Below are 15,149 nucleotides of genomic sequence, written 5' to 3' on the forward strand. Positions count from 1 at the left end.
GGAAAATCGTTGAAAATGCAATTTGATCTGAGTACTTCAATCAATTATTACAAACTGTAGCGTAATATATTTTTAAAAGTAATACAGTATTTGTATAATAATTATTGTAGTATTATGTTGTGTATACAGTATTCTGATATTTTTTACTTTAATGTTGATTAACACAAGAGCAAGTAAGAATACTACAGCTGCGAGGGATAACCCTGGTGTCAGTAGTAATAATAAAAAAATTAATAACAATTATTAATTAAATTATTAATAATAATAAATAATAATTCCTTGCCAAAATAAAATATTTTGGTCCAAAATTAAGGTTTAAACCAGAATATAGTCGCGTTTTAACAAGACATGAGAAATAACGATTTACAAAATCGACAGTTAAGTTCGAAGTTATTATTTTTGGCGACTTTTAACTCAGTTCAGTAATATATATATATATATATATATATATATATATATATATTACTGTGTGTGTATATATATATATATATATATATATACACACACACACACACACATATTTTTTTTTCAAGTAACGTAATAAGTTGGCAAAATCTTCTAAAATTACCGGTTTCATTTTAAGTTAGTTCTGAACTTACCTCAATGCTGTTTTTTTTTTTTCTTAAATAATTTTAACCTTAAAGAAAAATGAATCGAAACAAATGAAAACTTTAAAACTCATCATGAGGATTAGCTGGGTTTCCCCTGAATCGTAAATATTTTAAATGCGACAAGAGTTGCAAGTTGTTGTTATAGGGTTTTAGTTCTGTTGTTTGGACAAAAAACCCCAGTTTGCGGGAGAAAAAACCAAGCTACACTAGCCTGAAACCGACTAAATCAGCCACGTTGTGAAAAAGGCCCATAAAAATTCCTCACGTTATTGACTGGACTCGGACCTTTTTTCACCCGGTGGGGGGAAAACAGCAATTGTACCAACTCGTCTACCTGAGGGCAAGAATTGCTTTTTTTTATGCTACTGCATATTTGTTGAGCGAGGCGCTGAAAAAATTGCACGGTGAAAATATTATTCTCCCCAGTTCACTGAATGTATTTCGATCCACATTCTTTATAAAAATAAAATGAACACAATCGTATTGCATACTGCAATGCGTATTCAATACGAATAACCGATAAATCAATTTTTTTATCCACGATATAAAAGCCAGTAATTTATACAAAATCTGAATTTCAATCAACGTAGGATTTTTTTCCCAATATTCATTGGTCACTCATTGATTTTAATACATAAATTGAGCAGTGATTAGAGGATTTAATCGAAAAACAGGTTCTAAGAAAAGTGAATACCAACAAGATAAATTCTATAACATTATAAACTTTACCAATACACTTTGCGCTGTTAACAAAAGGAAAAGTAAAAAGAGAAATAATTGAACACTTACAGTTCTGTACTTTTCGTCTACTGACCAGAACAAAGGTGCGATTAATCAGTGATCGAGAAACAGATCCGACAATACCAAAAAGTTGACGTCACCCAACCTATGTTTACAATCCTGTGATTCGACCAAAGGCATCATATGACCCTGAATTTTAGCCGAACGACTCCAGACAGACGTCGCTTTCTTCACGATAAAGTAGAAGTGAATTTAGTAACAAGTTCGGGTGGGCTACATGTGACCTTACACATAGCTTTGCTTTAGAGGTAGACAGTCAACGGGGGCCTCGTAAAGGTGTTATTCCTTAAAGGGCCCTTCTCGCAGCCAGCCAACGGCAATTGCCATCCGAAAGATACTATCGCCCAATATTTCCATACTTTATGTATTAGATTTCTGAAACATTAATGCTGTGAGAAAGACTATTAAAGATTAATAACATGAGTTCCAGGTGAAGAATTATAGTCGTAGTATTAAATAGCTTACTGCTAATTTAAGATGTGATTTTTGTAACATTTTTAAATGCTATTTTTGCATCTCTTCGCTTGAAATTTAAAATCTGGAAAATATCTTCCAAAAATCCTTAAATATCGAGGGCTGCTTCTCTGCCTTATTCGGAGGTAAAAATAAGATAAACTGACCAATGAATTATTGATTAATATATATTTACTAAATAATTCGTTTACAATACACAGTATTTAATAAATACTATAATAAAGTCATACATACTGCTTGCTCGAACAGGTGCCTACTGCCTTCACTGATGACTAATAAAGGAATGTTCAGAATATCGCAGAGTTAATTTTAAAGTAATTAGAGTTAAGCCTTCTTGCGACCTAGTGATCCTGATTAGCTAGGGGTTTGGTTTGCAAGTTCGAGAGAGATTCTGGATGTGGTGTGCTTTCCTATTGGCTAGGTCTTGCCGGCTAGAAATAACTGGAAGTAGCCTGGGGCCGGATGGAGAGCTTCATTTCCTGGTAAGGTTATTGTTATTTGTTTTTTAGGAGCATTAGCAACTAAGGCCATATTGCTCCGGGGATATGCGGTGGTCATTCCCTGACCTTTCCGCATTCTCCGTATTTGGTGGTCACGGGCTCGAACCCCGGTCTAATCAAGAAGCGTGTGCTACGCACTGCTGCTCCTGGCTACGGAGGCGCCTCCCTGGTAAGGCTGTGGGTGCTTGGATACGTCATCTGCTATCAGAGTATGTATAAGATAGATCAGAATGCTTGGGGTATTACTCCAGATGGTGGAACTCTTTTGGTGTTTGTTGTGGCTGGTAGGCCACTTTATGACCTATTTGAAGAGTCATTTCCCAGTTGTCACTTCTCAGCCCATCTGCCCATCTTTTCTAGATCCTGTTGCAGTAGCGTACTGCCAACCCTGCCAACCTTCGTATCGTCTGTAAACTTGGACAGCCTGATATACCTTCATCAATATCATTGATAAATATAGAAAACAATGGGCCCAACACAGAACCCTGGGGAACTCCACTAATAACATTAGTCTACGAAGAGCAGTGCCTGTTGATTATCACTTTCTGATAATTTTACCTTGCGAAGTACATGTTGATACGTCTTTTACAACATATATATTTTTTAAATTTCTATATTTGAAATAAATGAATTTAGTCTAGAACGCAGAGCTGTGTATTTAATTTCCCAGTCTTTATCATCTGCATTATTGCAAAAAAAAACAAAAAAACAAAACACCCCTTGTGTATCATAAATACTACACTTACGCCACAACGTACTGGAACACATCATTTATCTCAAAATAAAGTTGAGAGCTACACAATATTAACATAAAAAAGTTCGCTCTAAGTGAAAGTGAATGACCTACTTTTTTTTTTCCGAGCAAAAGTGCAATGTAAGATTATACCAATTTTATCTAACCTCCTTGGAATTAATTGCCTTCCGTGACACTTATGATTCCATGAATTTCTTTCACACCACGAAAAGCCGTTGAAGATCACTCGAAACACAAGGTAGAATCTGCCAGGCGGAAAATACAGGTCTCAGTTTATAGCAGCTCGTAAAAAAAAATTATTTATATAATTATTAATCAGGGAGCAAAAGTCAATTGATGACGTCTGACACGTCACGGTAAACATGACGTGTATTCTATAATTCATGTTAATTCACTTAGTAACAAACACATCCTAGAGCAGTGCTCTGCCTTGACACAGAGCTTCGACATAAACAACGAGATAGGAAAGTAAACACGAAGATGTGATAGCAACTTGCTGGCCATCTCAAGATTGAACTACTGAATTTTGGAAGACATTTTCCCAATTCGCATTGTTCTCAAAAAAGAATATTTTGTACTCTGTCTGTTGGTCACAGAACTTTGCACTGCTAGATATTGGTGCTAAGTTCAAATAAAACTTTTGCACAATATGAAACAAGTTTTCGCATCTGTTATTAGCGACCTAGGACCGTCGCTATGACAGCGCAATTGAACTAGGGTCCAAGTTCAAAAAGCCATTTGAAGTTGATGGGAAAGATAATGTATTTTTCTCTAAATTTTGATTTTGCTGGCTCGTTCCAGGATACGGGAGCTAATGGTTTACTTTTGGAACAGGTCAAAATTTCAATAGTTAAGCGACAAGTAGGATCGCAATAGTTTGTTAATATGGTTAAGGGTTTTTAATGCGATGCTCCTTTATAAAAATATTTATCGTAGTTTATAAGCGTTGGAATAGTTTATTTCCTGAAATAAAACTTTAGTATCTTTCGCTTAATAATTTGAAACCATCATGGCCATTTTGCTATATGACCAATTAATACCTAAAAAAAAAGTCTATCGAAAATTTTCCTGAATTGAATAATGTTCAAATTTCTCAACTCATTCATTACACCAAACTACAGTATTGGGTAATATTTCGTGTGTGAGTTTCTCCACATAAAAAAATAACGTCTTGAAAATCTAAACTTACATGTTGTTAATATTTTACAAGATCGGTAAATAAGTCTTAAGGTAAAAAAAAAAGGAATCGGGAAAGTTACCTTTAAATAGTATTTCTATTTCAACATAATCACGACAAACGAGTGTCCCATGGATTCATCAAATTCTAGGAATTTACTCTGTAAAAAGACTGATTGCTGTTGACTAGTGATGTACTTCATTTTCGAAATCCGCATTATCAAAAATGGAATAGTAGATGAATCTTGAATCCAAATCCAGTCCCAAAGAGATAGCAACCAGAGTTACTATCTCTTTGGTTTGACCCAGAATTTCCGCATTTAAACATGTTCGGGCTTCTGGTTTTGCTGTAATTTCTCCAGGTGCTAGAAAGATAGAGAAAAAAATAAAAATTTCACTCCATTCTGAAGGGAAGAGTAGCATTTTTCAATATACGAGTTACTTTAAAAATGAAAAGGGTCACATGATCGACCTTTCACTTTTTTTTTTTTTTTTTTCAAGCGTATCTCTGTTTTAAATAGAATACGCTATTTACAGATTCATGGGAATTCTTTGTTATAAAAAAAAAAAAAAAAAAAAAAACGTCAGGTAAGTAGGTAGTTGAAAACATAAATATTAAAGAAATAATTCAATTTTTTTTTTCTCATAAATACTTTTATATTTTTATTTAAAATAAACCACACGAAAATGAGTAGCTAAATCATGTATGACAAAAAAAATCTGCTTTTCCAACTAGGTCTCCATTATGTTCTGCACATTCCATCAAAGGGAAAATCCCCCCTCCCTCCATGATGCTCCTTTACACCATATCTTTCTTTACTTTCTCTTACCGCTGACATGCCAGATAGAAATAAATAAATTCTATTCCCTTTATTGATAAACACTTTTAAATTATTAAACTGTATTCTGCTATAAACGAATAGTTCATATTTTACTTTGTGAATTTTTAGGTGGTGCAACTGCCCTTCCAATATCTCCTAAGTTTGATAAAGTGCTTATCGAACCTTACCCCCTCAGGACTATAAAATAGTGCCTGATAATTCTTTCGATTAACCCCCACCCCACCCCACCCACCAACACACACACGCACACGATCAAAGCACTATACCTGAATCATCAAAGTAGTATACCAAATTTATTCGGACAATTCTCGAATGCTTTGGCTAGTATTTATATATTTCTGTAAATGTATAATGCAGAATTTAAAACAGTATTTTGCAGAACGGAAAATAATTTATTTTTAGCTCTAAAAATGGCAACATGTATTTCCGATTCCTCGTCAATATACCTTGTAAAAAAATAGATAATAAACTTTGCATTATAATTAACTGTTGATCCTCGAAGCCGAAAGGGTTTACAGCAGATTAATATTATCTTTCTTGATGCCTGTCTATACTCCTCTGCGAACTTTATGTCCAACCCTGTCATAATTCCCAAATCTTACTTTACTATTTTTAATTCAACTCCACTAAATGTATAAGTTATTTTGGGGTTGCTCTTCAGCATATGTAAAACCTTATATTTTGCTGCAAGCTGCCACTTTTCTGACCATTCTTGAATTCTGTGTAAGTCGTCCTGAAGAAGCGTTGCTTGACGCTGTCATTGACTACTCTGCCGACTTTAATATTATCTACAATTTTTGACTTTAAATTTTGAATTTTTGACTTTGAGGAAAGGACATAAAGACGTCCTTTCATCGATGTCATTTAAAAAAAATCACAAACAAGTGTGGTCCCAGTACTGGTCCTTGGGAATCTTACTTCTTACTTTAGTACAATCTGAAGAGTAACCATTAATCACAACCATCTGCCCCCCACCCTGCGATCATCTAAGGATTATGATATGTTCCAGCTAATACAGTAACCTCATGCGGAACTGGGTCAAATGCTTTGCTGAAATCCAACTTCCAAATAAAGAATGTCGAAATTATTTCCTCTATCCAGCTCATGAATTACTGTGTCAAAGTAGATAGCCAGGTTAGTTAAATGTGATTTTCCCTTTACAAAATTATGCTGCGTTTCCTCCAGATTCCATTTTTATCAAAATGATCCTATGATGCACTCTTGACAGTCATACAAGCCGGTCAGTAGTTATCTTGTTCACTCTTAGAAACGCCTTTATGTATTAACGATAAATTAACACTTCTCCAGTAATGGGAATCTCTCCTGCGTCCAACAACGTCCTCTAAATTAACCTGAATAGTTCAGTGCACTCTCTTGCCGTGTCCACTGGACATATGCCATCAATCCTGGGAGCCTTACTCGTCTATGAGCTCGAAATATTTTCTAATAAATAATCTTCTGAAATTAATTTAATTCTTTTCAGCTTCACTCGCACTGTTTTACTTCACAATGAAATATCCTTTCTCTGTAAATATTGATCCGAAGTACCTCTTCAATTAACCCTCAGTCAAGGTTCGAATCGGATACATTCGTCTTTTCTTTTTATTCATATATTTGAAAAACTCCTTGTTTCCCTTCTTTGCTCTCTTTTCCAGCTTAAACGTTTCTGTGGTACGATTACAGATCAACTTGTACCTATCTAGGATTCAGTACTAGTACTTTTTATCGTTCTGTCTTTCCTATTCTATCATTTTCTATCCTGTTAAACTGGCTAACTGATAATTAATCCATTTCGGCAATAATCTTCTCCTCGTGCTATATTTTCTAAATGATATACTCGTTTACATGCATGACTTCTGTGATCATAACTTACAGGTTTGGCCAAAGAGATGGTCAGAAACAAAAGAGGATTCTCAGATGTAGAAGGAGAAATTAGTAATATTCGTGAATAAGAGCTCAAGAGCCTTCTCTTTTTTGGTAGGAAAGTGAATAACTTGACTAAATTATGAGCACTAAAATATCGAACCAAATGCGAATGTAAATCATAATAAAAGGGAAGAGGAGGATTAAAGTAATCGAAAATATGTGTTAATTTTCAAGTTGAGACGTTGATCTGGCCAAGCCATCAAATCTATAAAGACATGTTCTTGTGGGCTAGGTAGAACATAAACATTCATAATATTTAAGCCAAATAGCAATGGGTGGTATTCATTAGCAGGGCTCCAAAGATTGAAGATTCTGTGCATAGAAATTTGAACACAAGAAAGCCCTCTTTTATTAATACCATAATCTCTCTCCTTTTTTTTTTTTTTTTTTTTTGACTACTCTGTTTTCCACATAGAATTTATAACCTACATTAGTCGGAAAAATAATTATTCCCACTAAGCCAGGTGTCGGTAAGGCAACAGATATAGAAGGTGGAGGAAAGGAGAAAAGTTTCAAGGTGAAATAGTTTGTCCTTTGGTGATTTTCATTTACAAGAAAATTGTTTAACATAGTGTATAGAGTTTCTTTATTTAATAATGTTTCCCAGGGCATATTCAAATTGCGGGCTAAATAATATTTTAATCCTTTAAAGTATTTTCGATTCATGAAGCCCATTTGTAAAATGAGAACGGAAGTGCGTCCCTTCGGACACAAGTGCAGTACTAGAAATTGCCAACCGTAATGGATTGGTCACAGGTGCCAAGAAATATCCTGGTTCTCAAGATCAGTGTCACAAAGAAAGTTGAAGTGATAAGTGGAAATTCTCTGATGGAAGTGATTCGATCAGTGTCTCTAAAAAGATTAAGATTTACTGTCAGCAGACGATTTCACATAATGAAAAATTAAAATTCTAAAATCCGCGAGCATTTGACGATGGAGATGTTAATACTCGAAGCGACACTCGATACAACCAATAGGGAAAAAATCATAAATAAATACAAGCAACGAAACTCATAAGTAAGAGTGCCAAGAGAAAAAGCAGAAGATATTACAAGGTGACCATCGAAAATTATCTACGCAGCTATTAAAGAGAATGGGAAAGCTTGGGAAGACATCAGAGAAAATGATATTTCCTGTATTTGTCAAGAAACAACCGACAGTCTCGAGAGCGTTTTGTCCAATTCGGATTAAATAAACTTATTGGTATTGAAAGAGTAATAACCATTTTTACTTATTTCCGATAAACAGTCGATCGGGGATTGTGAAAAGGAATATTGGGTTCTTGAAAACCCAATATTCCTTTTTTGTGCAAATATATCACGACCTACATGAATGGTACATTTCGGTATTGCGCGAAGTTTTGTAAACATGTTTACTTTGTATATTTTTGAAAAATTAACATTAAATAGTTACAGTGCATTGTCTACTACCTAACAAAAGAGAAACAACCTATAGAACGTTGTTTGAGCTCAAGAAGACGTGTATTGGTTGGATTGCATTTTGGCACCAGGTGTGATTATAACCAATTTTGAAAGGGCAATGCGCAATGCTATATTCTTCTTGGACGAACGCACACATGGTTGCGTGCAGATTTGATTTGGCTCAAACACGGTATCGTAAAATATAAAAATTTAGCTTAAGAGAAGAATACAAGAACAAAAAGTGAACTAGAGCCAGTGGTTGAGATATTTGGTCGGTTTGTCACTTTTTGGAAATTGGAGTAGTGGGTGAATGTTTTTCAGTCGACTTGAGCGAATTTCAACCGCAACATTCAGAAGTCACCAAACTAGGATACAGAATTATATCGACGACTGTTGCAATTTCTCCCTCCCCCTCCCCAACAAATGGGCAGCAACTAATGCATCTAGAGACCCAAGTGCACCTGTTGTGTAGTGATTGAAAATAATAGGCAAGAAAAAATAAAAACAAAATTTAACCTCAATTATCCCCAGGGGCTCACATCTGGTGAGTATGGGCTTGGCACACCCAGGGTTCTGAGCTGGATATCATCATTCTTCTCTTTCTTGGTGATTCCCTTCTATTTCTGACTCACTCTCTCTTAGGGGTACTTCAGAATTTTGTTTTTTTGGCTGGTGCAGCAAAAAGCCTCAGGCTTTCTTGCACTATATGGCTAATTATAATAATACTTACTGATCCAAATGCATCCCAACAACAAGTTGATCAAAGAGAAAAACGTTACCGTTCCTCGGTAGTATAGTGGTAAGTATCCCCGCCTGTCACGTGGGAGACCGGGGTTCGATTCCCCGCCGGGGAGTAAGAAAATTTTATTATTTCTTTCTTCAAATTTCTTTTCCTTAAGACAAATCTAACATGTAAGTCACCGCTCGCTTATCAAAGACGAAAAAAAATCAAAAGTAAATTGAATTAAGCGAATTTTATATTTTTAGGAATAAAAATTAAGAGAAGAAATCCTCTTAGTCTGTTTTGATTTTTTGATTCTAACTGCACACTGCTTTTTTTTTTTTTTTAACCCATCTAATTTTTTTAGGAATTGTTCCTAACAAGTTGGCTGACACACATCTCTCTGCATGAATATGACGTCCTTGTATTAAAACGGTGAGAACCTAAATCTTTAATTTTCAGTTATCGCTTTTTCTGATAACTGCAGTTTTTAATTTTCAGAATACATTTATAAATTGTTTTTGTTATTTAAAAGTTTTATCGTATTGTATTATAACATTTAATGTTTATGCAATGTGACATGCGCTGTTATGATATTAAATTATTTTATTTGTTTAGTTATCTTTAATTAATTTTTTAATTAGAAAACAGGTTTCAGAAAATTTTAAGACTTTGATCATAGGTTTTTTTTGAAAAGTTAAAAGAACGTATCAAAATAATACCAAAAATAATTTTTTGTAAATCCATTGCATCCATGCATAATTATTAAAAAAAAAATACTAACACTTAAGTCAGTTCCTCGGTAGTATAGTGGTAAGTATCCCCGCCTGTCACGCGGGAGACCGGGGTTCGATTCCCCGCCGGGGAGAAGTTTTTTTTTAAGTTACTTTTCAACACATTTTAATTTTTAATTAAAAAAACGAAATCCTGTAAGATATCTGTTTTCTTTCGCAATTATTTTTTAATTTATTGTGATATATTACCTACTATAATTTTAAGAATTACTGTCAGTATAGTGCACAGTCCGCGACCTATGTAATTCTAGAGAACCCTTAAAATAAGGTCGCCTAGGCTTGTTCAGGGTCCTGTGAGACCTTGGATCATGGCACAACTGCCACTGCACTTTATCCTACTGGGTTTTTCCTACTGGGGGAGTGAAGAGTTCTTTTTTTTTTTTTTTTTTTTTTTTGGGAAGCGTTTAGTAAAATGTTTTAGAACCGCTATTCTAGAAAATAAAGCTAATAAAATGATCACAAGAGGGCAGCACAGCATATTCAAAATGAAAAATGAGAAATACAGTACATATATAGAAAAAAAGATTAAGGTTTTCTTGTATAAATAAAGCGATTATTACTTTCAAGAGAGAGAAGCGCATCTAACGTTATATTTCATGAGAATATTTGAAAAAGATAAGACATATTCGCATAAAGTTAATGAAAAATATTCATTATTTACTATCTGATTTTAGAGTTCTGAATGAACAATAACTAGAAAATTCTTTGATTGTTAACTGGACTGAGTTGTCTCTCCATTGAAGCCACATATCGAAAATACAAAAATGCTTGCTTGTACCAACGGATCTTTGAAAATTCCTAGTTAAAGGAACCAAATAGCAACTTCCCTGGTAGAATACTGGGAAAGCGACGTACTCGTTTAAAATAAAATATGGTTTTTTTAACTTCGCAATTTTTTACGCGTTAATTTTGATTTTATTTATTTCCAATTTTTCATGTTTTTAGAAAAGTTAATAAGAAAGTAACGGCCTGAATGTTTTGACGGTTTTTATATATCTCATTAGCTGAACTTTTGTAGAATAAGTTTAGAAAATTTTAATAAAATGAAGTATAATGGTTTTCCCACTTGTCCCTCCTCTGGAGAGATCTAGTTTCGAATCCCATCAGAGAATGGAAGAAATTCAATCGGGACTGTAGTTAGCAGATCTCAGGAGAAGAGAGAGGAAACCCCCTTCTTCATTTTGGGTTTTTCTACTGGCGCAGAATGCAAATCGGCCCTTGAACACATGCATAATACACACAGAGGAATATCGCCTATATTAGGATAACCACATTTTAGAATATAAAAATAGGATATACGCGCGAGACTGCGTAGTGCGCATGCGAATCGAGAACTCGTGTTTACCATGTAAGTTACCATAGAAACGTGCAATGTCTGTCACAGATCAATCATTGCTTTGACTCTATGCTCCCAATGTCTGTTGGGGACAGTTGATGAATCAGTGAACATTATTTACTTTGCCAAGACGATGGCAAAATGATAATAGTCCATTTTTATCCTATCGCCCTATCAATAACAACTATTTCGCGTTACTTTTTAATCGAAATTCTTTATAATTTATAATAATTATATATTATTATTTTACTATTAATAATTATAATTATTAATTCATTATTACAATTACAATTATTATCTTGTAACTGAAAATACCAATTTAGTGCTGAGTGAGACACCTAAGACAATGTTAAAATAATCTTTTCTTTTTAGCAAGCTATAAGAGAACTAAGTTTCAGAAACCACTGCTTCGATAAGTTAACCTAATAAAATTATCACAAGAGGGCAGCACTTTAAAACGAAATGAAAGCCAAGCGAACATTGTTATTGTTTCTTCATTTTTTAAAACTGTTCTTAAATTTATCCATAAAAAAAGGGGAAGAAGACAATCGATTAAAGTTAATTTAAAATATTCATTATTTGCATCATATTGGGAACATTACAGTTCTGAATAAACAATATAGAGTAATTAGAAAATCCATCGATTGCTGCGTGAACTAAAACTCATTCTGTTGTTTTAATTACATTACAAATAATTCATGATTTAAAAATTACTCATTTGTGTTAAAATATTATTATTTTTACAAACCAATAACCTATATTTTTGTCAAGCAGAAGAGGTCTTTTGTTCAGTTATATTTATAGTTCCTCCACGTGTTGTTTTTATTCTTTTTTAATTAAGAAACGAGTGAAAATCAGCCCTCACTCATCGGGGAGAAGTAAGTTCAAAAGGTCGTTAACGATATTAGGGGAGGGTACAATTCCATGACGCAAACTCACATCGGGTCATAGCCTACTAGAGTACTGTACTCCACTAGGCTATGATCAGGTATGTGTTGGTGAGTTAGATGGGTCAAGGTAAGCCAAGGTCATAGGTTATACAAGGCCATTATAACCTATGACCGTCAAACGATACATTTTTATCGACTGCACTTTGAGAAGATGGAGCAATCGATGCAACAGTCCGTTTATGTTTTTCTATTTTTGTATTTTGCTGTCTATGTATGCGCATGCGCATACATAGACAAAGCGACCTGTTTTTTTTTTTTTTTCTTCTATAAATGGTGCAATGACTCAAAGAAGTTTAGCAATGTTCATGCGCACGTACTAATTAGCGTATTTAGTTTGATATTCAGGGTGATTATAAACTAAAAAATTCAAAGCTCTCGTTTTTTTTTTTTAAAGGCTGGAATGTGTAAAACAGCAAGGACAAGAGTCCATTCTCAAGTTGACAACTGCTCTATGAATGTTCCTTTCGTAACCCGACAGATGTCGCGTTACGAAGGGTCGTATTACGCGAGCCATACTGTAAGCGGACGAGGGACGTGCTTGGTAGAATTTGGCTGTAACTCCATTATCATTGGGACATCTATCGGGTTGCGCAAAGGAACTCAGTGGGCAATTTTAAACATGAAGACCTACCTAGGCCTACTCTGTCATTTGCTAAAATCATAACGGGGTCTCTGCCTCTTTTGATTTGCGTTTTGCTGCATATTAAGCTTCTTAAATATCATAATCACATTTTAGAAAGAAAGAATGGACACACAACGTTCACAAGTTGTCCTCGAAGAGTCGAGTTTTCTGCGATTAACTATATAAACAATAAGCAGTTTACGCTATTAATTATAATCGTACTGAATTTATTATTGTAATATAGAGGATGACAGCATTTTATACATCCTGTTATGTTTAGGACACCTTAATTATTTTGTGCTCATGTGTATTCGTTAGCGAAAATTATTAGAAACAGGTTTTTTTTTATGAATATTCTACTCGACTCTTGGCATAGCTTCTAAAAAAGTTTAAAAACTCAGTGAATCTTGATTTTAGAATTCGAGAACGAAGTTGGATCCTTAACTTTTTATTGCGCACTAGTATAGCAAAATAACAGGAATTTGTTTCTTGTGATGAAGTTAATAAATACTGAGATTTAATTTGTGGAGTGCCACAATAATCCTCCTGATATTGTGAAATAAAAAAATATTAATTTAATAATTAAAATATTAAATTAATATTTTTAATTAAAGGACAGATCAGTTGAATATAGAGATCAGTTCACAATACAAATTAATCTCTTTTTTTCGATATACATAAACTTTTTTTAACCACTTTGGAGAATATATAAAAATAATGAACCAAGTATAAATATCTTACCTTTAATTTAAAGTCTTCTGTCTACACTATCGAGTTTAATCCTTTCTACACCAAGTTGTAGGTGAATTTCTGATCGTATTTTTGCGTTGACGTGTTTATGGAGAGAGAGAACGAACTGTTTTGCGCGCCAAATTATTTGGCCAACTGAATGTCTGGTCAAAGGTTTGTACAGCTTAATGGAGTGCTGCATGATTGTCACGTGATATACAAGAATCACTGACACTGGGATGAGTTTAGTTTTTCGCGTATTGCACCAGTTAGGAGTCCAGTCTATAGATTCCAGTTTGCGTAACAGCCATTTGGAGTGGATGACCGATTTCTAATCAGCTTCGGTTTGGTGAGCCTTTTCTTCACCAAACATCAACAGATGAGAGCCTTGTGGTTAGATATGCGAGTTCTAATCCCGAAGGATACTTTTAATTAAGAAGGAAATGATATATAGAATATGAAACACTAAGAAAGTAATATAATAAAGACTCGTACATTAAATAATAATTAGTTCGTTAATGAATTTTAGACGATTTTTGTATAGCTGCCAGCCCATGATATTGGCCTCCAGTAATTCCTATATCTCCAGTGGTTTCCTGTGATAAACAGGAAATTGTGTGCAACTACAAAATATGCAATTTTTTTGCCTGTAAAGGTGATCGATTAGACCTAAATTCATTTTCAACATCGAAAGATGAGTATACTTGGAAAGGGAATTTCGTAGGGGGAATATTAGTGGGGGAAATGTTTGTGCGTGCTATTCCTCGGGAATCAAGTATTTTCAAGTCGACAAATGGCAACGGGTTGAAGCCGTTGAAACGGGGGTGGGAGGGGGATCACTGAACCCAAAAAAAACTACAACATAGTCGTAAAACACTGACTGGCAGGAATTGTGCTTGGAGATGGCTGGTTACCTCATATCACCATCAAACTCTGGCAAACTTGTATTTCCACGATATTTAGAGATTTAGTCCATCTTGACGAGGAATGCACGGTTCTTCCAACCCTCCCTTCCCATAAACTTAGGCTTTTTATTAAGAAAAATAGGCAAACTGATTACATAAGCTCACTAAATTGCGAGCAGCAGCTCTGGAGAGTAACTCATGAAAACCCATGCGACACAGCACCTTGTGCACCGTGGACGCACTTACAGATACACCAGATGACGTCTGAAGCTCCAACGTAACGTTTTCCCAGGACGTCTGTTAACTCACAGCTTTCTTCATTGATCGGCGATTCCTCTCTTTCAACTCTTTTTGCCTAAAACTGTTTGCGCACTCCTGTATCGCCTGATATCTTTGCTATTGTCTCGTTCCATCTTTTATGTGATTTCTTTGAAAGTCGTTTATGTGATTTCTTTGAAATCACATAAACGACTTGCCTATCCACTTAATGATATCCCTGCTGTTGCCTGCACATTTTTAAACCTGTACTTGCTTTGCATACATCTCGTTCTCGCTAAACTGGGGGTATCCGAATATTTTTTGAAGTG

The 15,149-nt window shown here is 34.6% G+C and overlaps 2 non-coding genes across 2 annotated transcripts; both read left to right on the plus strand.

Annotated features, from left to right (window-relative positions):
• The first annotated feature begins 9,287 nt into the window (after positions 1-9,287).
• On the plus strand, positions 9,288-9,359 carry TRNAD-GUC (transfer RNA aspartic acid (anticodon GUC)). Its single transcript has one exon. It is a non-coding gene; the product is annotated as a tRNA-Asp (tRNA).
• A 663-nt stretch (positions 9,360-10,022) lies between these two features.
• On the plus strand, positions 10,023-10,094 carry TRNAD-GUC (transfer RNA aspartic acid (anticodon GUC)). Its single transcript has one exon. It is a non-coding gene; the product is annotated as a tRNA-Asp (tRNA).
• Positions 10,095-15,149: the final 5,055 nt, after the last annotated feature.

This window comes from Mastigoproctus giganteus, chromosome 2 (genome assembly GCF_048544385.1).
Source record: "Mastigoproctus giganteus isolate SK-2022 chromosome 2, ASM4854438v1, whole genome shotgun sequence".
Classification (NCBI taxonomy): domain Eukaryota; kingdom Metazoa; phylum Arthropoda; class Arachnida; order Uropygi; family Thelyphonidae; genus Mastigoproctus; species Mastigoproctus giganteus.